Consider the following 27,625-nt stretch of genomic DNA (forward strand, 5'->3'; position numbering starts at 1 on the left):
CCAATACTTTCTGTTAAGGTACCGTTTAACTTATTGTGATCTATCCTCAACTCTCTCAAAAAGGAAAGTTTTGAAAGATCAGGCAATGACCCATTGAGTGAGTTCTGGTATAAATGCAGGACAACAAGCTTGTGAATTTGGCTTAGGCTAAATGGGAAAGGACCCTCCAATTTATTATCAGCCAAATACAATTTCCACAGAGATGAGAATGTTTCTATATCAGGAAATGACCCTCCTCGTTGGTTACGATGTTTCTATGTCAGGAAATGACCCTCCTAGTTGGTTACGACTTAAATCCAAAATCTCTAAGATTATCATCAAGTGTTCCATTAAGTTTGTATGGTCAAGAATATTTCCCTTTCATTTTAGTTTCTAAAACTTCCAAATAAGGACATTTTATAATAAATGCATGAAGTCACTCTTTAATGCAATATATATATATATATATATTTATATTTTTTTTTAAAACTTCTTTCAGATATTCATGCATAAAATAAAAAGCAATTTTTTTTTTTAACTTCTTTCAGATATTCATGCATAAAAAAAAAAAAAATCATGAATCTCCTTTCAAAAAATATAATAATAATATTCATGAATATATTATCTAATAAACATTTTTAAAAAATAAAAAAACTTTGAATACTTCACATTTTATACTTAGACAAGTATATGTATAAATGTTTGATAATAAAGGTGCACTTTAACTTAGAGCATTTTGAGACAAAAGTTATACGGATTTAAGTATAAAAGAAAATCAATAACATAGTTACAATTAATCATTTTTAATTTATGTTTTAGAAAATATTACTTCAGTGATTGTACAAATTTTTAATTTTTAATTTTCTTTTTGAAATAATTTATACTTTTTTTTTCATTTTTTTAATACTTAGGTAGATTTTAGAACCTTTTTTTTCTTTCATTTTGAATTTTTTTTTTGAGTTTTTTTGAACCTCTACGTATAAGCGGCCATCTATACTTAAAAAGGAGTTTGAGAAAATATTTCATCTAAATTCTTATGTGTACAGATTTTATGAGCACTTTTTTATTATTTTTCAAGATTTCCATTTCCATAGTTTTGTTTTTAATTTTATTTTTATTTTTATTTTTTGTAATTAATATGTAGTTGACCATTATTTGCGTATGTATTTAACAGATGTTTATTAAATAACTAACTATATTCGGAAGTTTTTGAAATTAAAAAAAGAGAGAAATAAAATCTTAACATTCCAATGGGGTAATTGCCACTTGTTCTTATATCCTTAAAAGCCTAGGTGAAGTTTAAACCAGGAGAAGATCCTTATCCCACAATACAATGACAATACTATATAGTATGATATAAAGAAAAACATATCAGGCTACAATCATCTCTATTGTAAAGCGAAGGCGAGCATATCTCAAAATCATAATCTCATCATATGGGTGTGAGGGATATGTTTATACATGAAATTAATTAATGGTAGCTTGAATTAAGTTTATATTCATGAATTAGGTTCATGAATTATATGGTTCGTTATGAATATTTAAATGAACGTCAAAAGACTTACACTGCATTTTTTGAGCTTTGTTTAATAATATTAAAGTCTACTATGTTACAATTTTAATAAATGATAGCTTAAATTAGATTTATATTTATGAATTCCACTAGTTAATTTCATAGTGGTGCCGAACTAGCATGGATCTAAAAAATCTGAAGCCCAGTAACCCATCTTAAAATTAAATATTTTCCCCAAATATTAATAAAATACCAAGAAAAAGCAAATTGCAATAGTAGCTCAAAAGTTGGATTTTTTCAAATGATAAAGGTTGGATTGTCAAGAGCAATTTAAAATCCCTTTCCGAAACTCTTAGATAAATCCTAATCCCAAGAAAACCCTATCAGACTATCATATGAAAAATCCGGTAGCATCTTTTGTAAAGGGTAGAACATGTCCCGAAATTTACCTGTGCGAAAATGCACTCTTATATAGTATCATCTTATCCCTCGCACCTTATTACAAATAAACTCCATAAATAACAGCACTTCGATAACAATTCATATAAAACACACACATATATATATATATATATATATGCAATAGGAATAATTTACTAAATAAACAACCAAAATATACCGTTAAACATTTACGTCCATCCACACCATCCACTTAGTGCCACACATATCAAATATCGTTTTAAATATCAGTTTACAATATACCAATGTGTAATATAGATAGAGAGGTAACAAAATAACCACTATATTCACAATAATATTAGTAATCATTTTAATGATAATATTATTAATATAACTTGCCTGAGGGCTATCTCACCTATCCAAAGGCTATCATTTACCAAGACTATTATACTTACTTGATGGTCATATTTCTTGCTCGTAGGCTATGATACTTGTCCAAAGATATAATCATGATGATAGTAAATAATAATAATAATAAAGATAGTGACGATAAAAATAATAGTAATAATAATAATAAAAATGATAAAATAATAATAATAATAACAATAGTAATGATAATTATAATAGTCTTAATAATTAATAATAATAACTACCATGATAATTGATAACAATTTTAGTGGTAAATACTATTGATAGTAAAAATAATAACAACAATAATTATAATAATGATAATAAAAAATAATAATAATAGATAATAGAAATAATAATAAAAATAATCATAATAAATAATAATAGCAATTACAGTAACAATAATAATAATATCAATATTATTAACAACAAAAATAATATTAATAATAATAATGTTAATAAAATCATTTAAGAATACTATTAAGAAATCAAATCATGAATAGATAAAGTTTTATGTTAAAATAATATTTTAAAATCCATAACATATAATGAAATGTGCACACTCGTAATGGAAGCGTATACGATATCATTTAATATGCTACGCAATCCATGGCTCTAGCTGTCACCGATATTCTGCTACAAGTACAGGCTGGGGATGGTTGCCTATATTGGCTGTCCAATCCTGTGGATCCATAAGCAACATAGTCATGAAGCTAGCTCTTCATGGACCACGTCGGATTGTCGTCCCCATACGGTGTGGTACAGACAAACATAATATAATATAACATATTTATATATATATATATATTTACAAACATGTATGTGTACATATAAAAAGATATTTGATGCACATTCTTTATATCAGTGATGTCCGATGGTACTCAGTGTCCCAAAGCACCGTTTGGCGTGGAGGTTAAAGAGAAAACCCTGCATCCAGGCCGTCTTGGCGTCCTAGCATCACCAATGCTATAAACCTCAATCCCGACCATGGAGGGGGCGGTTATGGCCAATATCAAACTTGCCTGCTCTTAGTCCGGTGGCCACCACGCGAGAGTATACAACCTGCACACTCATCACATTGGCCTGCACACTAATCACACCATCAACTACAGAACAATGGTATGTGTATAGTGCATCTAAAAATTATAAATTTTTATATTATTATAAAATAATGAGTTTTGATAAAATAAGATAAAATCAAGTTTATGAATAAATAAATAAATTTATTTATTTATTAATTAATGCATAAATATTTTTTTTTTGAAAATACTAAAATTTAAATAAATATTTTTCTTCAAATCCATAAAATCGATTTACACCAAAACAACATAAAGAAAAAATATATAAAAATTCATACATAATTGAAATCACATAAATGCATTATTTATGCATCAAAACATCAACATTTAAATCAACAATAAATTTAATAAAAATTAAACCATCATTTCATAAATAAATAATAAAACACATGAACATATATATATTTTTTTATTACAGTAATTTAATATGATTAATTCCTCAAACCTTCAAATCAATTCATATAAAATATCATTAGAATCACATACAATTTTCACATATAATTAAGTATATAAAGATACATTCTATTAGATGTCATCTAAAATTAACAATAATTTAACAACAGTTTAAAATTCACAGCTTCCCAACCTTTTAAAAACATTAATTCAAGATCACATTTATTCAATTCAACACAATTTGGCATCTTCAATATAAATAATAATTATTTAAATATTAAACAAATACATTTTGTAGAACATTAAAATAATAATATTTTATTCAAAAATGGCATCTTTCAAAATATTCCACTATAATTTACAAATGATATACCAATAGAAGCGAAAGAGATGAGGAATGCGTTACCAACATCCGTTGGGCTCAATTCGATCGGTGATGGCTAGAAAATGGATGGAAAGTTTCGGCCAAAGTTTAACTCGTCATATCTCCCAAATCATAAGGAATTGAGCTGAATGGATCTCAAAATCGGGTTCAAGAGATCCAAAAATGGTGGAGAGGCATATCAATTTGACCGGGTGGTGGTCGGATTGCCGGGAAACAAGCCTTGCCATCACCGATGCTGGGAGCCCGATCTGGGCACGTTCGATGACTACTGGCCGTGTCCTTCAGGGTGTCGGCCGGAATTTCTATCCTCTCTTCACTCATATGGTGCATATCACACATTGGTGACTGAAAAAACTTCAATTCTGGTGGAATCAAAAGGGAGAGAGAGAAAGAAGGAGAAAAGAAGAAGAAGAAGAAAGGAAAAAAGAAAGGATCGGGGTGGGGGGTATTTCCCCACATGGGGAGAAGAAAAAAACCAAAGAAAAGAAAAAGAAAAGGAAAAATAAATAAATAAATAAAATAAAATAATATTAAAATAATCAAATAATAATATAATATTTAATTAATATGACACGTGGCAGTTTTCTGACACGTGGTTCTCTTTAACCATGATACATGGCAACTTTCAAGTAGTGACACATGGTGCAACTTTAAAAAGTCTCTCAAGTATTTTACTAACCAGTAACAATCAACCTTAGAAAATATATATACGATTTTACAGAGCCATAACCTTTTAACCGTAGATCCAAATTAGGCGTGCCGCCAATCTACGGATCTACAAGAACTTTCATATAACAAATGGGTCAACACTAGAATCTACGTAATTAAAAAGTCAATTGGGGCTCGTTGACCAATCTGGGTCGTATATTGTTTTGCTTATAGGTTTTAAACCGTAGCTCTGTTTTCGATATGCTACTAGTATATGAACTCGGATCAATATGTACTTCGCAATGGTGTCTTTGTCAATGAAAAGTTCCATCTAGAGCAAAAAGTCAACATTTTGACCCATTCGGTCAACGGTCAACCCGATCAACCTCAGTCAATATGAAAATTTCTGGTGATTCGGGATGGGATTATTTGATAATATTAAAGTTTATTATGTTCACAATTTTAATAAGTGATAGCTTAAATTAGATTTATATTTATGGATCCCACTAGTTATTTTCATATTGGTGTCGAACTAGCATGGATCTCAAAAATCTGAAACCGAATAACCCATCTTAAAATTAAATATTTTCCCCAAATATTAATAAAATGCCAAGAAAAAGCAAATTGCAATAGTAGCTCAAAAGTTGGATTTTTTCAAATGATAAAGGTTGGATAATGGATGGGTATATTTTTACTACATGAGAACTCTATTTGAAATGTGGAAAATAATGGAAGAGTGAAAACATCTGGTCATCCATTTTGAAGAAATAACCTTTCGACCAAACCATTAAGTTCTAGTTAAATTGAGTTCATGATGAATGAGCTCAAAAATGTTGGTCATGAAGCCTAAAAGCTGACTAGACAAACCAATGTTATTAAGCCTATATAAAATAGTCCAAGGGAAAGATTTGAGTAGTTTAAATTCAAGACCAAAACTTTCATGGTAAGGTCAAAAAAGGAAGGTCATGATGAATATTGAAGTACAAATTAAACTCATCAAAACTTGATAGTTTGAGTGAACTCTGATTGTACACCTTTCATACACAACGAAGTCCGATTGGATATTTTCCCACTAAGCTATTCATCCCATTCTAATAAGTTAGGATGTGCATAATATGTTCCAACCAAACATATGCGTTAGTGTAGTTTAATTGAAGTGTTAACTCATTAGTTTTTATATCATGCAAAAATGATGAAATTCGATTAGATATTTGCACCTATAGTATAGCCTAATCGAATATACACTTATAATATAGTCCCATCAGATGTACACGTATAGTATATTCTAATCGAACATTTCATCACTTGGTTACAACTTCCATCTAAATTAGATGAAGAAAAAGACTGATAAGCTAAGGTTTTATAAAACCTCAACATGTGACACCATTATAAATTATCCAAGTAGGAAAGAATATAAACAGAATGCGATGATTTCATGGCAATGTATGTCCTAAAATCCTTTTTTTTTTTTTTTCTCCACATATCCATTGAATGACTCTACTCACTTGAGTGTCAAGGAGCAGTAGGTTGGTTTGGTGCCCATATACTCCCAACTCTTTCTTTTCTTGTTTTTGGGTAAAACCCATCAAAAAATTTGTTGGAAGGATGAAATTTAATTTCATTTTGATAATTGTTTGTACCAAAACAATTAGGCATGCCATATAAGGGTTGAACCTATGAACTTCTTATTCCTGTCCATTGATTCCTAGCTCTTTTACTTTTCTTGTTTTTAGGTGAAACCCACTGGAAAGTTCATTGGAAGGTCAAAAATTTTGTTTAGATCGTTTATACTAGAAAAATGTGGCACGCCATATAAGGGGCCAAGAGTAGAGATCCTTATCAATATATATATGTAGATATAGAGTCCGTCTATGGTGCGGACTATCCGCACGCGGACCTGCAGTATTGAAGACGGTTTTTGAAGAAACAGTAGTCAATACTCTCACATAGACTATTTTTGAAGAAATCATCATCAATATCATCACACATAGACAATATTGACGATGGTTTCTTCAAAAACCGTTATCAATACTGCACATGCGGACCGTCCACATTGTATAATTTTTCTGTGGATATATATATATATATAAATATATTCAGCGTTATAAATATTGTCACCTTGAACTCCATCCATTCCAAATAGAAAAGCTATACACCTCTTTGGATTCTTTTATTTCTTTTGTTGAAAAATGCATGCCGAACATAAGAAACACTTCTCAAAGGGTTGCTTGGCATCCCACTACGGAGGATGAAGATGAAAGTAGTTCTCAAGCCTTGAATCAAAGCCAAGAATAGGGGAAGAATTCCAATGGCAGGAACAAAATGAAGTTAAGCTGGAAGTTGCTAGACCAAACGCTCCTCAATATGAGTTTAACCAACTTTTAAGGAAACTAGAGGCTATGATGGCTCGTCAAGAAAGCAAAGTGGACTATCACATGAATAAAGATAAGAAGAAAATCTAGGGAAACCCATGGAAAGTTCTAGCAAGCTTAATAAGCGCAAAAGAGCTGGGGATGATTAAGAATGACAGGTTGAGAGTACATACACCTTTGAAAACAATGTGTACCATGCAAACACTATGCGAAATAGTGATTTAGCCATACCAATTATGAGATGCTACAAAAAAAAAAAAAAAAAAGCATCTGCGAAAGAAAGCTGCAATGCTAAAGATAAAGCGTCGGCTAAAATGCTAAAAATATACGACACTTTCAAAAAAAGCTGAAGATAAAGCGTTGCTTAATGACAAAAATAAGCAACTCTTTTCTTCGACATCGCTGGATAGATGATTGAAAACATTAGCCGACACTTTTACAAACAAGGCATAGGTAAAAATGGTTAATATTTGACGACATTTTTGTAATGAAAATGTCGGTTATTATAATTTCATTTCATAATTTATACTTATTTTATTTAATTTTAAAAGTGTGAAGGAGAATAATTATGTTAAAGAAGCATATAATATTTTTTATTTTATTTGAAATAAAATAATATTTCAAATAAGTTAAATATCAACTCATATAATATTTTTACAACTTGTCACTATTTTTAAAGTTTTGCTTTTATTTTTTTAAAATTTGGATTGTTTAATAGATAGCTCCGAATTTGAAAAAAAATAAAACTTTAAAAAAAAAAAAGGATGCAAAGCTGACATTTTTATCAAAAAGCATTGGCTATTACCACTTTTGCCAACCATTTTTCTTAAAAGCATTGGCTTTTTTTTTTTTTTTGGGTATCATGTAATAGGTTTACAATTTGGTTAATTATTTTTTAAGTTTTGCTTTTATTTTTCTGAAATTGGGATTGTTTTAATTGGTAGCTTTGAATTTGAAAAAAATATAAAAGTAAAACTTTAAAAAAAAAAAGAAAGATGAATCAAAGCCAATGCTTTTAACTAAAAGCATTGGCTATTATCACTTTGGCTGATGCTTTTAGCTAAAAGCGTTGGCTTTGCTTCTTTTTTTTATTTTTTTTGTTTGAATAGTGTTTAAATTTTGTCAAAATTGGATTGTTGAAAAGATTTCTTCATGCAAAATAATTAAAAGACAACAAAATTAAGATAAATATTTGCATAACAAAATAATATTTCAAATAAATTAAATATTAACTCATGTAATATTTTTGCCATTTGATCAACTATTTTTTAAATTTTGCTTTTATTTTCCTCAAATTTGGATTGTTTAATAGATAGCTCCGAATTAAAAATAAAAAATAAAAGAAAAACTTAAAAAATATATATGTATATAGTGGAAGAAAAGCTGGCACTTCTAACTAAAAACATAGGCTATTATCACTTTTGCCGACACTTTTGTTTAAAAGCATTGGCTTTTCTTCTTTTCTTCTTTTTTTATTTTTTTTGGTTTGAATGGTATTTATGACAAAAAGAAAAATTACCACTATATTTCAAACTTGCTAAAATAATAATCACATTATTGCAGCATTATCATAATGGCATGGAATAAAAATAAAAATAAAAATTGAAAAAAAGTGTTTTTCCTTTTGGAAAAACAGTTCGTATACTAAAATGATCTTAAATTATTTTTAATTATGCATTGCCTTTTTGATAAGATTTTGAGCAACATGACATGCAAGGTTCATGATGGCATGGTTATTGTGTACTCAAGCATATGCAAAACTTTATAATTACTAATATTATATTTTTACATATATATCTCTATATATATAGACAGCTTATAATTAAACGGAAAAGAGATTATTTTTTAAACAACGGAGGATACTTTTCTAAGAAAAAAGCATCACTAAATACAGGGAAGAAAAAGTCATCGAGAACATCGATATTTCAGCGATAATATTGGGTTTTGGCGAACGGTGATACCGATAGGGGAGAGAAGAAATATTTGTCCGTGATGTCGAAGAAATCTCATCGTTGCCGTGAAATATCATTGATATTGTCTGAAATTGATGAAAATCTCGAATTTTCAATGGATAATTGTGGAAATCCAATGGAAATGTCAGTTGTCAGTGAAAATCTGATGGAATCTCGACTGTATGTCTTTCTCATCTCTTTCAGTGGACATCTGAAATTGTGGTAGTGCTGGTGTTTGTGTGGAAGCGGGAAGAGGATTGTTTTGATTGGATTAGGAAGCGGAGTTATCTTGTTCTTGTTGCTGGGGAATACTAGTTTCTAAGGTTGTTGCCGGAGAAGATGAAGTTCCTGCCATGGCTGTCAGGACCCGTCTAAAATTCCCCACTGGAATCTTAGACAAGTCCTGATCCCAGAGAAACCCTATCAGACCCTTCAATGGAAAATCCGGCAACATCCTTCCAAAGGTTGGACTTACCACAAAATTTATGTATACAAAAACTTACTTCTAACAATATCTCCTTATTCCTCCTACCTTACTACAATAATTCACGTACTTTATAGTACTTCAATATCAAACTATCTATAGGTACATGTATTAGAAATAATTTTAAAGACACGAAATACCTTTAATTATTCACGTCCGGCCACACCACCCACTTAGTACCATATTACATGTTAAAATCATTTTACCACATTCCAATGCACAACGTAAACAGGAGAAAATATGATAATATTAATAATAGTAATATTAATAACAATAACCTCATAACTTGCCCAAAGGCTTCTGTACTTGCTCATAAGCTTACCCACTTGCCCGAAGGCTTCCGTATAATACCAATAATAATAATCATAATAATAATAATAATAATAATAATAATAAAGATAAATATAAATTATAATGATACCAATAAAAATAATAATAATAAGGATAATAATAATAATAATAATAATAATAATAATAATAATAATAAGGAATAAATAATTAATAATCATAATAACAACGATAATAATCACAAAATACCAATAATAAAATGGTAGCAACAATGATAATTAATGGCAATAATAATAATAATAAATAATGAAATTGATACTAAAAATAATCATAATAGATAATAATAACAATTACAGTAACCATAATGATAATAGTAATAATAATAATAATAATATTAGAAAATCAGATTATGAATAAATAAGATAATATAAGGTAAAATAATATTTTAAAACTAAAATCATAATATAAAACATACACCCGTATCGGAGGTACAAACGATACTCTTTAATATTCTGCGCGATCCATGATTCTAGCTGTCACCGGTACTTTTCTACCAATACGATCTCGGATGGTTGCCTAAATTGGCCGTCCGATTCCCTTGACTCGTAGGTAACATAATTACGAGCCTAGCTCTTCATGGACCACATCGGATCGTCGCTCCGTGTGGTGTAATACATACAAATGTAACACACATATATGTTTATATATATATATATATACATATAAAGATATTTGATGCACATCTTATATACCAATGGTGTCGATGGTACTCAGCGTCCCAAGCACTACCAGATGGGAGGTTAGAGAGAGAAACCGACATACGGTCACGTGGCATCCCACAGCGTCACTGCTAACAGGTGTCCTGGCAATGGAGGGGGGCGGTTGTGGCCAATATCAAATTTGCCTGCCCTCGCTCCAATAGCAACATCAGGATAACCTCATAAATAAGCCTGCACGCTAATCACATCCATTTGCGTACTAACCATATCCATATGCACGCTATTCATATCTATATATACAGAACACCGGTACGTGTATGCTGTATCAAGAAAAACTCTAAATTTTTATAGTATTATTAAAATAATAAGTTTTGATAAAAATCAAATTTATGAATAATAAATAAATTAATTAATTAGTTAATGCATAAATATATTTTTTGGAAATACTAAAATTTAAATAAATAATTTTCTTCAAATCCATAAAATCAATTTATGCCAAAATAATATAAAGAAAAATATATAAAATAACATAAATGCATTATTTATGCATCAAAATTTCAACATTTAAATTAACAATAAATTTAATAAGATTTAAATCGTGATTTTATAAAATTAATCTCTTCCGTGATAATTCAATTCCATAACTAAGTAAATAATCAAACACATAACATATTTTTGTTATCAATGTAATCTTGATACAATTAATTCCTCGACCTTCAAATCAATCCACCCAAATATCGTTAAAACCATATACAATTTCACATATAATTAAGTATAAAAATATATTCTAATAGGTGTCCTAACCTCACTGTAAAATTAACAATAATTTTATAGTGGCTTAAAATTATAGCTTCCTAAATTTTCGGAAATATTATTTCAAATCATATTTATTCCATTCAACATAAATTTGACATCTCCAATATAAACAATAATAATTTAAATATTAAACAGATACATTTTTCAAACCACCATAATAAACTAATAATATTTTATTCAAAAATGGCATCCTTCAAAATACTTCATCATGATTCGCAAATGAGACACCTATAGAAAGCTAATGAGATAAGGAACACATTTCTAACCTCTATTGACCACAAACTCCCCTCCACAGATCTCACAATCTTTCGAAATTGAACAAATGAAGGCCATTTTTGGAATCAGGGGGTCGAAAACTAGGAGGGAGGACCGGCCACTGGACCCGTGGCCACAGGAAAACCGGCTAACCACCACCACGCAGACCGTCGGTTTTGGGCACCAATCCCAGCACGTCTGTCGGTCAACTAGCCTTGGGCCACCACATTGTTTGGCGCATGTGGCCATGTAGTGGCCGGAAGAGATGCAGTAGGGAGAGAGAGAGAGATCGACGGGAGGGAGACAGGAAGAGAGAAGAAGAAGAAGAAGGAAGGAGAAGAAGACAGGGAGAAGAAAGGAAAGAGTCCCGTGGGGTGTTTTCCCACGTGCGGGATGAAAATAAAAAAATAAAAAAAAAGAAAACAAAAAGAAAACAAAAAGAAAAAAGAAAAATAAAATAAATAAATAAATAAATAAAATAATATTAAAATAATAATATAATATAAAATAATAAAATAATGTAATATTTAATCATGGTTGACATGTGGCATTTTCTTGTTGTGACACATGGCACCCTTTATAATGTTACATGTGGCGTCGCTGTTCACGCACACTTACAGATAAATGAATAGTAACAGCTGTCTCAAAAAACTTCATTGGTCCGTAACTTTCAAACCACATGTCCAAATCGGGCGTGCCGCTAGTCTATGAACTCATATTGACAAGTAATTCACAACCATGCATAAGTCAAAGCTCAATTCCCTAAGAAATAAAAGTCAACTCTGACACTCTCGAACAATTCAGACCTCAAATTTTTTGCTTATAACTTTCAAACCATAGTTCCACTTTCAACGTGCTACCAGTCTATGAACTTGGAATGACACGTACTTCGTAATGGTGTCTTAATCAACCCAGAACTCTATCCAAATCATAAAGTCAAAGTTTGACCCCTTTCGGTTAATGACGGTCAAACCTGGTCAACATCAGTCAACTTGATAAAATTCTGATGTACTTCGGGACGGGGTGTTATAATGCCTATTAAGCTTTTAGAGAGAGAGAGAGAGAGAGAGAGAGAGAGAGATATGTAATGACGCTCCTCTTTTCTTATTTTTATTTATTTTTTTGGGGGATGAATGTGGACGAAATAAATTTAGGTTAATTTCTTTGGAGATCGGGCCCAAGTAAATAAAACAAGTAAAATAGTTATAAATTTTGGGTTTTGGGGTTTTGTCAGCTCTAAGTTTTTTAATTTGGTCCTAGATTTGGGTGGACAAGATTTTCCTAATAAGGAAAATGGAGATGGATAGGATTGTTTATGATTTTTATTTTTTATTTTTTAATTTTATATATATTTTCATTATTTACTATTTTTGGCCTTGTATGATGGGTCGTTTTGTCACTTGAGTTAGTCTCTACTTGCCCCATTAATGCTCTTCTGCTTTTCCCAATTCATTTCCCTCTATTAGAAACAAAAATAAAGAGTCAAAAGTCAAACCTTCAGGTGTAAGAAAAATACCAACAAAATATTTCTTTAAATTTGCTTTGAGGGACCATTTATCCATTTATGTTGTAGGTTTAGGTTGAATAGGCTTGAGTTATTTTAAATTTAAACCAATTAAATTAAAGGATTTTAAAGTTAGTTTAATACGATCAGATAAAATTTTTAATAGTCTAAATACAAAACAATTCTAAAGTTTTTTAGGATAGTGGCTTGAATTTAAGTAAAACCATTTTGGATAAATCCACATTATCCTTCACTTGGACAGTTGGTTGGAGTTGATGGAGAGAGATACAGTTGGCATATCCACAATTACATAGAAAAATTCTCTAATATGATGAGTTGAAATGCCTATTATTACACCCGTGAAATATATGCATATGATCATCAATTTGAAGCACCAAAGAGTTTTTTTATATTAATGATGTATTATGAATTACACTTGAGAATTTCATATATCTTAGAATTATTTTGGTGTTAAATTTTCACTGTATTTTCTTTACTTACAATAATTTTTAATATTTATGGACTATTTTATTATCATTATATTTTAATTATTGTATTTTTTTATATTATTTTACTACATGAATTGTTTCATATGTAAAAATCTGTATTCTAAATTAAATATTTACAGTTTCTGTAATTTTATCAACATTTCCATAAAATCATACCCTCGACATTTTTATTGATATCGATATTTTCATCACTGAGAAAAGATAGTGGCTAAAAGGAATCACCAAATTGAGAAGTTGGATTAAGTCCAATTACTAGTGAATAATATTTACACACATGTAATATAAGATGAAGATCATGGGAGTAGAGATGCAGGTTAAGGATTCGTTGCTATTGGAAAATACTATATACATAAAGAGAAATCTATAATAGAGATGTCACGACAAGAAGAATATTCGATTTCTATGAATTTTGAATCTATGAGGGTTGGAAGTCATTTTCATAACTCTTATTCAATGGATATTTATGGAATGTCATTAAGTAGTAACTCATGAGTACTATCTCAAACTCAACTATCAGAGAATAGTAGTTATGTACATAGTCAACCAATAATGTAAGATTCATAAGGTTGGCATATTAATAATTATATATACAATTATTAGGAAGATACATATTTTCATAACTATTTCTCACATTTCACATTTCAAAATCAAAATGAGGAAGAAACCGATGATTTTCAACCACCCAGAAATTCTATGTGGTATTAAGATGACATTTATGAACTACAATATAATTGTAATAATTGTTTTATATATTTTAGTTAATAAATAATTTTATCATATATGTATTTTTTGAGATATTTTTATTAATAATAATAATTTAATTATGGTAATTAATGCTTATTATAAATCAATTCACTAAGAAGAATATAACATCCATTAAATATTTTAATAAGTTTTATAATCAATTTAATAATTGATGGATCAAATAAGCTAATTCTAAAGTGTTAATAAAAATTTCCATTTTTTAAAACAAAATTCCATCATTTTTATAATTTTTTATCGATATTCAATATTTTCTGATATTTCCATGGAAATTTTCATATTTTAAACTCTCGATATTTTCATCGATATCGATTTTTTTAAACCTTGACTAAAATATTATAAATAAGTAGCGATATACACAAAAATGAATAAAATATTAAGCAAATTAATTTTTCTTTCAAATTTAAAATCATTTGTATTTGGCTCCATTTTTTTCAACTAAAAAAAAAATATTGGGCACGTTTTTCAATCCCCATCTTTTTACCAAGTACCAGTCCTAAAAGACCTAAGCTTTGTCATGCTTTAAGAAGAGCTAAACATTCGAGTTAGCTGGGTTTTGTGGGTTTCTTTTTTCTTTTTCCTCTGTCATCATTAGTGAGCACATATTCACTAGTTTTTCTTCCATTTTGAATAGTGATTGTGCTAGGTTCATCAGTGGGTTTCCTTTTTTGATCAAAATTTTTTTTTCTTGCTGGGTTGTGTCATTGGTGGATTTCTTGGTGTGTTTGTTACTAGGTTTCTGTGTTGTATGGGTGGCAGGTGGAAAAAATTTAGGTTGTGGGTTTTTCTTCAAATTTAAATTTAATTGGTGGATTTTCTCAATCTTGCTTGGGTTTGATATTTTATTTCAGATTTTGCTTGGGATTGTTGTTTTTGTCCTGATTTTACTTAGGATTGGGATTTTATTCTTCATTTTGCATCAAGTTAGGTTTTTCATTTTTATTTTGGTCACTCGTTGTGCAGTAGATTGGGTTAGCATGACGACCGAAGTTTGCTCCATTGGATGATGAGCTTGACCTTAAATTGTGTTTGGGTTTGGTTACCGGGATTGCATCGGATTTTGTATCATTGGCAAAGATATGCTTAATTTTATTTTTTTGTTGTAGTTTGAATTTCATATTTAAAGTGAGCATTATTTGTTGTTAATTTATATACTTGTTATCTTAAACATGTACTTCTTATCTAATATTATATTTAAATTAAATTTTACAAATTTAGACTTCTAACCAACCTGGGAACATCGAACGTGATTATTATATCATGATGATAATGATGGATATCATTAGGAGAAATGTACCTCAGCAACACTTAAGAACAATAGTAATTTTAACATTTCCATATACTTAATTGCTTTATAATAATTAACATTTAATTATTTTTTTATATGTGTTAATAATTTTTTGACGTAATTTTTTCATGTGCAGTATGAGGGTGTAACTTGGTCTCAAGATGATGTCAACCAGTTTAGAGATGAATTGATTTCAAGCCTTTCATCAATTATGATCTCAAGCCTTTCATCTCAATGAGTATGATAGTTTAATTGATTTTGTTTGTATATAACTATATAAAATATTTGACCAATTTGTCAAAATATTACATGAGTTAATATGTAATTTAGTTTGAAATATTGTATTGTTATGCAAATATTTATTTTAATTTTGTTATATATTAAATATTTTGCATGAAGCTCTATAAAACAATTTAAATTTGACAAAATTAAAAGCAACATTCAACCAAAAAAAAAAAAAAAAAGGAAAAGATGAATTTTTTTTTTTTTTTTGGAAAAAGCGTCCCTAAAAAGAGAAAAGCCAACACTCTTTGTAAAAGTGTTGGCTAATGACGCTTTCTTAAATAGCATCGACAATTTTGTAAACTTTTAGTGACGATACTCTAAAAGTGTCACTGAAAATGTAAAGAACAGTCAATGCTTTTAAAAAAAAATCATTGCTAAAAACCTAAGAATAACCGACTCTTTTTTAGAAAAACTATCGGCTTTTTATAAACTTTTAGCCACTCTTTTTTAGAAAAGTGTCAGTATTTTTGATAGATTTGGTGAAACTTTTATTAAAGAAAAGCATCGGCTATTCTTGGCTAGTAGTCATCACTTTTCAAAGCATTGTCTTTTGTTTGTTACTTCTAGCGACACCATATCGGGTGACGCTTTGTGAAGCGCCGACTCTTATTTTGCCCAAAGCATTAATTGTGTCTTCTATCATTACAATTCTTGTAATGAAATAAGGGAAGGACTGGAATTCTTAATTTAGCTAAATCATCATTTAGCTCATGAAGTTGAAGCAAGAGTTCAATCGAAGGCATTTCCCATTGATCCAATCTTCATTAAAGATTAAAGATGGTGGAATGAAATGTCAAGAAGATCATTTGAAAGGTTAAGTGACCGAAAACTCATTTGAAAGGTTAAGTGACCGAAAACTTCATTTGAAGATCTATTCCACGTACCATTCACTAAGTAAGTGACAAGAGTAGAGGTTCCTCACCACTTCCAATTGCCACATTTTGACGTGTATAAGGGATTTATAGATCCATTAGAGCACATAAGCCACTATAGAACGATGAGGATGCCATCATGCAATCCTCCTTCTAATATAAATGAAGTTATGTGGAAAGTTTTTCCATCCAGCCTGAAAGGTGCAGCCTTTACATGGTTAAAAATTAGCTAAAGGCTGACTCTATGAAATCATTTCCAAAGTTGGCTATCTCTTTTGTGACATAATTTGCTTTAAGAAAAAAGGAAAAAAGAAAAAAAAGGGATGAACACAATTGATCTATGTGTTGTTGTCTAGGAACATCGACAATCATCATTTCTACTCTTGATATAGATTGACTAAAGCCTAAGCATATATTTTGAATGGAAAAGTTTGAGGTTGACATGAGATGGCCGAAGAAGCGGGCCTTAAGTCGTATTGAAGTTCCAATCAAACCCATCCATTAAGATAGTTAGAATAGATTCTCAGAGTTTTAATTGGATGCACATCCGCTACTATAGTTCAGTTGATTGTTTTTTACTAAATAAAGTTGCATGATGGAAGAATAAAGTCTCTGTAACACATGATTTATCACAAAACTATGATACTTTCTTGTTGTATTCCTTCTTCCAATCTTGATGGAGTCAAATACAAGTTGTTTCCTTCTTTGAAGATAGAAGAGTCAATGGAAAGAATTCAAAAATTCTAAATTAGAAAGAGCTAATTGAGAAATCCAATCATGAGATACATTACTGGTGGAATTTTAACAAAAGATTTTGATCGAACAAGTCAAAAAGTACTGGAGGAAGAAATATATTTGACCATCACTCAAGATTTAAAAAATAGCACAATGGATCATCTAGTGCCAAAGAAGAAAATATGATGTTTTACCTGGTAAAGGTACAAAATATGAAAAAGATTAAAATAATTTACATTAAAGCAACCTCCAGGTGATTGGGCATTGATAAGCTTGTAATAAGTAATTAGCTTAAACATGAAGAGAACAAATTGCAATAGGATGCTTGGTTTGACTATCCATCTTAGAAGAAGGAAAAAAATGGTTAAAGCAAAATAATAGGTAAATAAGATTTAGATTGGAAGTTCTAATTGGACATGTTAAAGCTGCAAGGATGAGAATGTAGAGATAAATTTTTACCACAATCCCATAAATTTTCGTTACTTTAGGTGAAGTGATAAAGCAATGTGTGGGAAAAATTCGTGCAGTGGTCGATTTTCATGAAGTTCAAGCACGTAAAAAGAAATTTATCATTCTATTGCACATTCTATAAGGACATTAGTCAATGTTAAGATAGATTTAGAAATTTCAAGAGAGGATAAAAAGCATGCTGCAGAAAGGATATGAAAGTGTCACAAGACAAGATGAGTCTGATGGATGTTGAAGAGCCACCCAGAATCGATGTACAACCATAAATGACTAATGAGTAACTGCGTTTGATCTCCACCATTCATGTTGGAGGAATAACTATTTTTGCTTGAAAGTGGTGCATTTTGGAGTTGAAATGTCATGTTTTTAACAAGTGGTTGTCTGGACTGGTCCACTCATAGCTTTCATTATGCAAGATTTTTGTGGGATAGATTTTCCCCATGATGATGGTTTGTTTGTGCAAATAATGATAGTCAATCACATGTGGTGTAAATTAATTAAAGAAAACTATTATTTTAGGGTTTAGGGTTTTTACGATTATTTTCTTAGAAATGTTTGATTGAGATTTGAGGAATAATTTTTTGATGGAAAATTATATGTATTTCTTTAGTAAAATATTTTGGTAAAAGCCGTGAATCTTATAAATACATTTTAGATTAATTAAGTAATTTATATGGTTTTGGTATGTTATAATAACCTGATAAAAGTTTACCGGTATGTTATAATAACCCGATAAAAGTTTACAAAACTGGTATTGTGATAAATTTGTATATTTCTACTGTTTTAGATACACCATACAGTGCTAGTGTTCTATACTGTCATTATTATTAATTAGCATACATGTATTATTTAAGCATCCTATGGAAGCTAAGCAAGAGAGAGTCAGCAAGTATTTTTGCACTGTGAGCATTAGTTACTCTCTCCTTAGCTGTAGGATAGCTGGTTGTTAGTATCTGCACCTTGGGATACCATGGTGGTTAATTGCAAGTATCTCTCCCTATCTCTCTTTGTCAGGGGATATTTGGGACGCTAAGTACCTTTTTACGCCTCTTGGTATATAGTGTGGAGCATCAGGTATATACCTGGTTTAATGCTTATGTTCATGTTGTTAATGTATTTATTTATTTATTAATTTATTTAAATTATAGTTTTGAATTGTTTAATAAGTCATTTATTAAATTTATTTAATTGTTTGAATATAATATTTATTATAACATATTATTTTTTTTCATCCTAATTTCACTTGTATTAAATGAATATTTTTGGGATATCTATCTAAATAATTTTTTGTTTTGTTTTTAATCCTATTTAACTTTTCACTTTATTTTATTTTATTTTATCTTAATTTATTTTATGTCCAATAATATTTTGGGAATACGAAGTTATAGGTTTTTGTGAAAATGATTTTAACTAGGGAAACTTTTCAAATGGACTGAATTAGCAAGGATTTTGAGAGAAAATTATTCTTTTAAATATTTACTTGAATTTCTCAAATCACTTTAACCATTATTAATCCTCTAATTTCCACATTAATTATTTACTTATTAATTTAATTATTTATTTATTTATGTAATTATTTATTATTATTTAATATTACTATTAGCAATTAGAATGATGCCATTTACTGGGATGATTAACGTCGCATTAGTTTTTTTTTTCTTCAACTTTTTTCCTTATGTTCAAGTAACTAGTAGATTGATCACACGGTTGCGAGTTTATTGACTATCTCCTTTCGATGCTGCAAATCCAAGTAGAAATCATCTTTCTTTATCTTTATAGTATTTTCATTTATATTACTCCTGTTTCTGTAATATCTTTGTTTCTTAAAATAATCCTTAGAATGCTTTAGTACTAAACTGTGGATTTGGTGGCATGTATAATGCTACATATTTGTTAATTATTATTTTGTGCTTTGTACGTTTATCTTGGAGTGCTGCAAGTTTATGAAAATTTTCTAGTAAAGAGGGAAGGAATAAGGTGATTGTACTCTTTGAAATGTGTTTTCTATGTTGAGACGTTTGAGAAAGGTCGAAGCCCAGGGGAGTTGCTATCAAATTTTCTGTGTAATTTCCGATGAGGTCTTCCCTTAGTCAGCACTAGCCTAGGATTTCGGTAGGGAATCCTAGAGGGTGTCCTAAAAAAAGGCCTACTTGGGAACCAATTTAACTGTATTGGATCTATATGAATTCGAACAAGCGATAAAGATAAAGAATTTAAAGGAGCAAAATTGGAATTTAATATGTTTTTAGCTGAGTAAGTTGATTTATAGTATAGGAAAAACATGACTCATTAAAAATAACATTTGGTCTAATAAAAATTTTATTAGAAGATAAACTTTTACATTTATAGCCCTGATGAATTGAATTATAGCTAAGAAAGACACAACATTCATAAAGGTAAAAAAATTTTGGTGCTTAATAGGGTCTTGTGAAAGGGAAGCATTCCTATACAAAACATTTTAAAATAGAAAAGTCAAAATATTTTTTGAATAATTTTTGCAGTGGTAATTTATTTTCCAAGACTTTGGTAAGTAACCTATTTATTTAAAAAGTCATAGTAGAACAGGCATCAAGAGGCCAATTTCAATAACATGTCTGCGTTTTCTTTCAATTTTGCCACTCTGATTTTCTGATTTTATGTGTGTGGACATAGGTGTTGAAATTAATTCAAAAATTAGACAACAAAGGTAAGAAGGTTTTGTACTCAGCCCCCTAATCAGATTGAAAGTTCTTTATTATTATTAAATTTTTTTTTTTTTTATAAAATGATTGTCAACCAGTAATTTGAATTGAAGAAAAATATTTTTGAATTTTGATTTTAATTTAAGAGGATATATCTACAAAAATCTTGAATAATTCATCTTCAAATGATATATAATATCTGAACCCTTCCATTGAAACTATAGGTGCACGACCCCACATATATGAAAATACAAATTCTAATGGCTCTTTACGTTTTTGAATGTGAAAGATGAGCAAACAAACAATGTAATTTTCCCAATGGACAAGTATAGCAAAAATCATTCTTATTATTCTTCACCAAAACCTTCTTACAACTATTAGCAATTATTTTCATAATGAGAAAAGTTGGATATCCAAGGCACAACTGCCAAAGATTATTAGTAGATAAATATGAACTAAAAACAATTAAAAGAGGATCTAATCCCTAAATGTGCTATAAAAGTTGTAGAAATGGGATTGATGTTTGGCAAAATAATGCAGTAGAGTCCATCTTTAAGGGTTCCTCACAATAGGACCTTCTTTACAGTTTAATCCTTCACGAACAAAAAAGTAGATCTAAATTCAACAATTACATTATTATCAAAAGTCAATTTAGCAATGATCAACAATTTTTCTTAAAATAGGAAACAAGGGACATGTCATTTAATTTAATATTTTTTGTGACAATTTAATAATTGAAGAACTAGTTTGTAATATCCAAATCTACCCGTTATACGCCACAAGGTCTTCAATGCTTCCATAGTCCATTTTTGTAGCTAATTAGACTTATCTCCTGTAACATGGTTCCTTGCCTTACTATCCATAAACCATTAAAGGTTGGAAATAACTTCCAGTGATGTATAATAAGCTGAAGAGTTATTGGAAGGAGGTGGTATAAAATTCCGATCAAATATATGCCAACACTGCATCACAATATAATCACAAATCCATCACAATAAATTCGAGATGCACGGGACCCACAGCCTCTGCTGTGGCCATGCCCATGGTCTGATGGACCACCACAACTTTAAGCATGTTTAGTTTGTCTAGATTTTTTTGAATCCATGATGGCCATGTTAGATAACCACATTCCTTGTTCTAGGATAAACTTGGAAGGAGGTTGAATTGCACCAGTGATGAAAACCTCTAGATTTCTCTACCCAATTGCTGGTAGTATATGTATTCCTAATAATATAATCATTTTGTTCTAGTTTAAAAGGAAAATTGTAGTTTCGTAGTGAAACTTGACTTAGCTGGGAAATTGTTGGGGAAACAAAGGTACGGGCAACATGAAATGAGTCTTTTGGCTCTGTTACCATAAAAGCTAAATAATTAAGACAGATAGTATTTGGGAAGCATTGAAATTGTATATATTGTCATTAACAAGTATTTATACAAGAGGTGTGATACTATTTGTACCAATATTTTTGGCCAAAGTTAATAAGAAAGCATAAGGAAAAATATACCACATGGATTAGGAAAAAGAAAACCAATTGGGTTTTAGAACTATAAGTTTATCAATTATCCCACAATGAAAAAGTATGAGATTTGTGGGTGGTCTTCTCTTACTATATTTTGAAGGCTCATTTGCTTATTGAAGACTAGACCTCAACTTCTATTACATCTCTTTATACTAGAATAATTATCTCATTTTTAATTCTAGTTTTTAATATAAAGTAGGTCTTTTGGCCGCTTATTATTTAGTTTTTGTTTAGTGTTGGCCCTTTGATTGCCTATTATTTAGTTTTAGTCTTTTAATTTTGTTTTGGTCCTTAGGCCGCCTATTTTATTAGCTTTAATTATTATTATTATTATTATTTTCTTTTTTGGCATTGTTCTTTTTTTTTTTTTTTTTTTTTTTTTTTTTGCTTCGTTGATAAAATCCTTTAATCATTAAGGCATGCAAACCTTTTTGATTCTTTATTCTTTGCAATTAAATACAATTGTTTGATTTTATTTTATTTTTCAATTGTTGTTGTTATTATTGTTATTATTATTATTTTCTCTATTTTCTTCAATCTAGAAGGTAGCACGCTTGCATAATCAGAGACTCCCGCTGTTAAATTTTTCCCAACATTATTTTTTGGCACGTTCGGTGGGAGCCATCAACTAAGAATCTAAGATGACTTCAAATGATAATAAAGTCATTCGAGATATTTTATGTCAGATGAATAATGATGTAAAAGAGCACAACAGAAAGGTGGCAGCATCGTTGAATTCATGCACCAACAGTCGCACTAAAAGGCATGTAGCTAATTTATGATTAGAATGAGTATCAAGTGGAGGCTCCAAGGCCGCCTTTGACTCGATCCTGACCCCTCAGGCTGCATCCATCTAGTTGCCTAAGTCACATTGACACCTATAGGAGTGCAGGCCTCCAAGGCCTCCTATGCCTTGATACAGGCCAATCGAGCTGCATTCATCCAGTTGCAGGTTCCTTAGGCCCCATTGTCACCTACGAGAGTATAGGCCTCCAAGGCCTCTACCCTAATGTTGGCTTCCCAGGCTAGATCCATTCCAATGCAGGCCATTCAAGCCGTATTAACACCTATTGGAATGCTAGCCTTTAGGGCCGCATCTATCCTGGTAGCACCTTTAGTTATATCTACTATGATGCTAGCCCTTCTGACTATATCTAGCACGATACTGAGTCCATGAACTATATCTACTAGAGTGCAGGCCTTTATGGTCACACCAATAAAGATGAAACAGGTTAAAGGTATGGGACAAAAGATCCAACCATATGTTCTTCCATGGCCAAAAATCGAATTTAAGATGGGGGCAACCGTTTATTCACCAAGGCCATAACTAGAAGTATTGTCGATATGGAATCTCTCAACCATATCAGGCCAATCCTAACAATCTTGGATGGAGGAATGGGCATTAAAACCTTCAAACCAACTAGGACTTTGGACAGCCAAAGAACAAGGACAATATGAATAAAAGCTTGAGCATGAATCTAGGAGCTGCTGAAAAGGTCATTTTAAAGATAACTTCTTGTGCGACTATGAAGTATGATCCAAAAGGATTTTGGTCTGAAGACAAAGACAACCAAAGACCAACATGATCATGTCGATGGCTATCGTAGGGTACTAGTTTGGAGAGCTGAGATCGAAAAATTAGAATATTTCATGTGTCGTCAAATTATTCTAATTTAATGAAACAAGGGAAGGCAATGTTTGTACCAATATTTTCAGCCTAAGATAATAAGGAAACAAAAGGAAAAATATCCCACATAGATTAGGAGAAAGAAAACCAATTGAGTTTTAGAACTATAAGTTTTTCAATTATCCTACACCTAAAAAGTAAAAGATTTTTGGATGGTCTTCTCTTACTATATATTGAAGGCTAATTTGTTCATTGAAGACCAGACCTCAACTTCTGTTACATCTTTGTACATTAAAATAATTCTCTTTTTAATTCGAGTGTTCAACATAGAGCTGGCCTTTTGGCTGCTTATTATTTAGTTTTAGTCCTCTAATTTTATACTGGTTTTTAGACTGGCTGTTTTATTAGCTTTAATTATTATTATTATTATTATTATTTTCTTTTTTGGCATTGTTCTTTTTTTATTTTTTCTTAGTTAATTAAAGTCCTTTAATTGTTAAAGCATGAGAACCTTTTTAATTCTTTGTTCTTTGTAATTAAATATAATTGCTTGATTTTATTTATTATTATTATTATTATTATTTTCACTTTTTCTTCAATCTAGAAGGTGGCATGCTTTGCATAATCAGAGACGCCTGTTCTTGGATTTTTTCCCAACAGATACAAAGATAACAATGATAAACAACATCATTTAAGACAGATTAGTATCAAGGCCAATACATATGTATAATGACAAGAGATAGATATTTACCTTAGATTAGACTCTGACATCTTCTCACAACAGTTTAAGTAATCAGTATTAGCAAGCGCAAAGGATAAAGAACATGGATATCTAACAATGAAAAATGCCAAGGTGAAGATTGAATTAATTGTTCAATTAACTATTCAACATTGAATAAGGTCGAAGTAATTTGAAAATTTTCAATTAAAAACACCAAATATTCTCTTCATTCCAATTTTATTAGTTGATTTCTTTGACGAATCCCCTTTCCAATTGATGCCACTTTTCCTTGATATTCCTCATTTCTTGACCTAACTCTTTTTCTTTGTGGATTTGACTTTCTTCTCCATTGGTTTCTCTTTCATGCTTTTATTTCTATCGGTGGCTTGCTTCATCCTTCCCATTATGATATGCAGTGAGAAGACAAGGTGGAAGAGAAAGATTTAGTGGTCGAATGGGAAAGCTGTTTGATTTTTGAACTTCTCTTTTATTAGTCCAATTGATTTTTGAAAATTGAAAAATAAAATATTTTGATGTTTTTTTATAGCTACGAAATTTGCAGCAACTAAGAGACAATATTAATGGTTGTATTCTCAATATCAGCTTCTACATACATACAATAATTAAGTCTTTGGTGTACATATTGTTAGATTTATGCTCCAGAAATAATCTAGACCATTGATCAAGAGCTTTAATTAATAATGGTTGTTGGATGGCCAAGCTACTTGATACGAACCTAGGACGATCTGCTCCTAAACCCGTATTATATTAGCCTGGATCTAATTATGTTCAAGTTCTAATGGTCATCTTGACCCCTAACCAACCTGTGATCAGAAACCTTGGTATATAATGAAGACGCCACAATAGGTGATGGAAGGCCTATTGATAAGTCAAACTAAAACACTCATTCACTAATGGTGTTTTAGGTGTTCAAAAGAACAAAGAGAATTCAATCTCATAAATAATTTTCTATATCAAAATCAAGCTTAATTCTTATTGAAAAATAATCCTTTAAATAGGCTACAAAGTCACGAAATAAACCCTAAAAAACAAAGGGAAAACCGGCCATACAAAGTAGTTTCCTATGGTGGCCGAAATTCTCACTCCTTTCCTAATCTAATTTGGATTAATTAATTTCTTTATTTTGAATTAGGAATTAATTAATTTACAATGAAAATAATAAAATAATAACTTTCCTAAACTTATTTTTCCAGCAAATAAATAAATAAAAACAAAAAAGGAATGGTAATTTCCTAAAATAAAAAGTAGAATTAAATTAGAAAACTAAAATACTAGCTTTTTGACGAAGTTGACTTTAACCTTTTTTGACTAATTTGAGCTCCAAATCAGCTTCAATATGGTTTTTAGGATGCCAAATAAGCTGATCATGAAGTTCCACACGTTGCCCTTGCTTGGAACAAAGAGAAAAAGCCAACTCAGCACAATACAGAAAAGTCAGCACAAAATACAGCGAAAACAGGCCAAATTTACTAACTGTCCATTTGGACGACTTTGACGCTGTTTTGACTTGATTCCATGTCCTCTTAGGCATATGTATTGAATTCATGAAACATTGGAACCATTTCATGCTTCCCGGCCTCCATAATTGCACTAAAACCGCTACCCGGGTCCGTACCAGCTTCCACCACTAGTATGCTCAAGATAGGTCTTGGATCTTTAGGTATGGATAAGCCCTTTTGAATATGAATTACTCCCCGGATAAAGGCAGCAAGATTTTCCTTAACCTTCCGAGCTTGAGCCCTAGTATCAGCCCGATCTTCATCCGTATTGGGTTAGCACCCTAGTGGGTTGTCGGTTGAGTGGGTTCGGACGGATTCGCATCACTACTAATAAAGTGACAGAGCCTATTAACTAATTGTTTAGAGATAAGTGTGGCCCATCTGTTGGGCCCAAGGCAATTTGAAAACCCTGAGAGGCTAGGGTTTGGAGTTTGTAAATAGAATGCTTTCTAAAGAGCCTCCACACAGAGTTTCTGTAGTTTTAGTTTTCAGATATTGAAAAAATCTCAGTGGTAAACCAAAACAAAAAAAATAAGACCTTTGAGCCTTCTTGTTTCTAGTAATTAAGTGCGCCCACACACAGATATATTTTAACTAGAATAGCTTGAAATGTCCTGCATGAATGATCAGTAAATTTAATGGATAATGACATAAGGTTATCACATGCTTTATTCAATCTCAATAAAGTTTCCACCATATGTATGATTCCAATAAAATGATGCAATTATATGGATGGGTGAAGGTTAAAATTAATTTAATTAATTTAAAACCTACGGGCTCTATTAAAGGTCCAATAATAAAATGGTTATGTGATGGCCCAGTTGATTAGCATAACTGGGTTTTTATTAGATTGGACCTAAATTAATTTCAAAATCTTAATTAGATTGTTCGGCCCAACATCGACAATGCTTAGATATTAAGGGAATTTTGAATTTCAATTAAGAGTTATATTCAATGGTTGATTTTTATAAAATCAAATTGAGTGGTATATTTTAGTGTTGTCTAAGAAGACTCTGTCTAAGGAGGAAAGTTTTTAAGGAGTCTGAGACCCACCTCATCTTTCCTGGAAGCTGGCTTGGTAGGATACTATATATATCATGTTCAAATGGTACATTTTTCTAAAATCAATTTCAAGTGTAGGTGTTAGTGTTAGCTAAGAAGGCTTTGTCTAAAGTGGTAGGTTTTCAAGGAGTCTGAGACTCATCTCACCTTTTTTGGGAGCTAACTTAGTAGGATACTAGATTTACCATATTCAGAGTTTAGTTTATTATAAATGTCTTGCCCAACATAAGTATTTGTAATAGAAACTAAATTATTGTTACAATAAATATTAATAATAAGTAGTTTAAGTGATCTACATATTTGTATGTTTGTTGTGTTGATTATGTGTTAATACATGTGCATTTTAAATTTCAAAAAATGGCATCCTTTATTCCTCTAGCT

Source organism: Ziziphus jujuba, chromosome 3 (assembly GCF_031755915.1).
Source record: "Ziziphus jujuba cultivar Dongzao chromosome 3, ASM3175591v1".
In the NCBI taxonomy this organism is placed as follows: Eukaryota; Viridiplantae; Streptophyta; class Magnoliopsida; order Rosales; family Rhamnaceae; genus Ziziphus; species Ziziphus jujuba.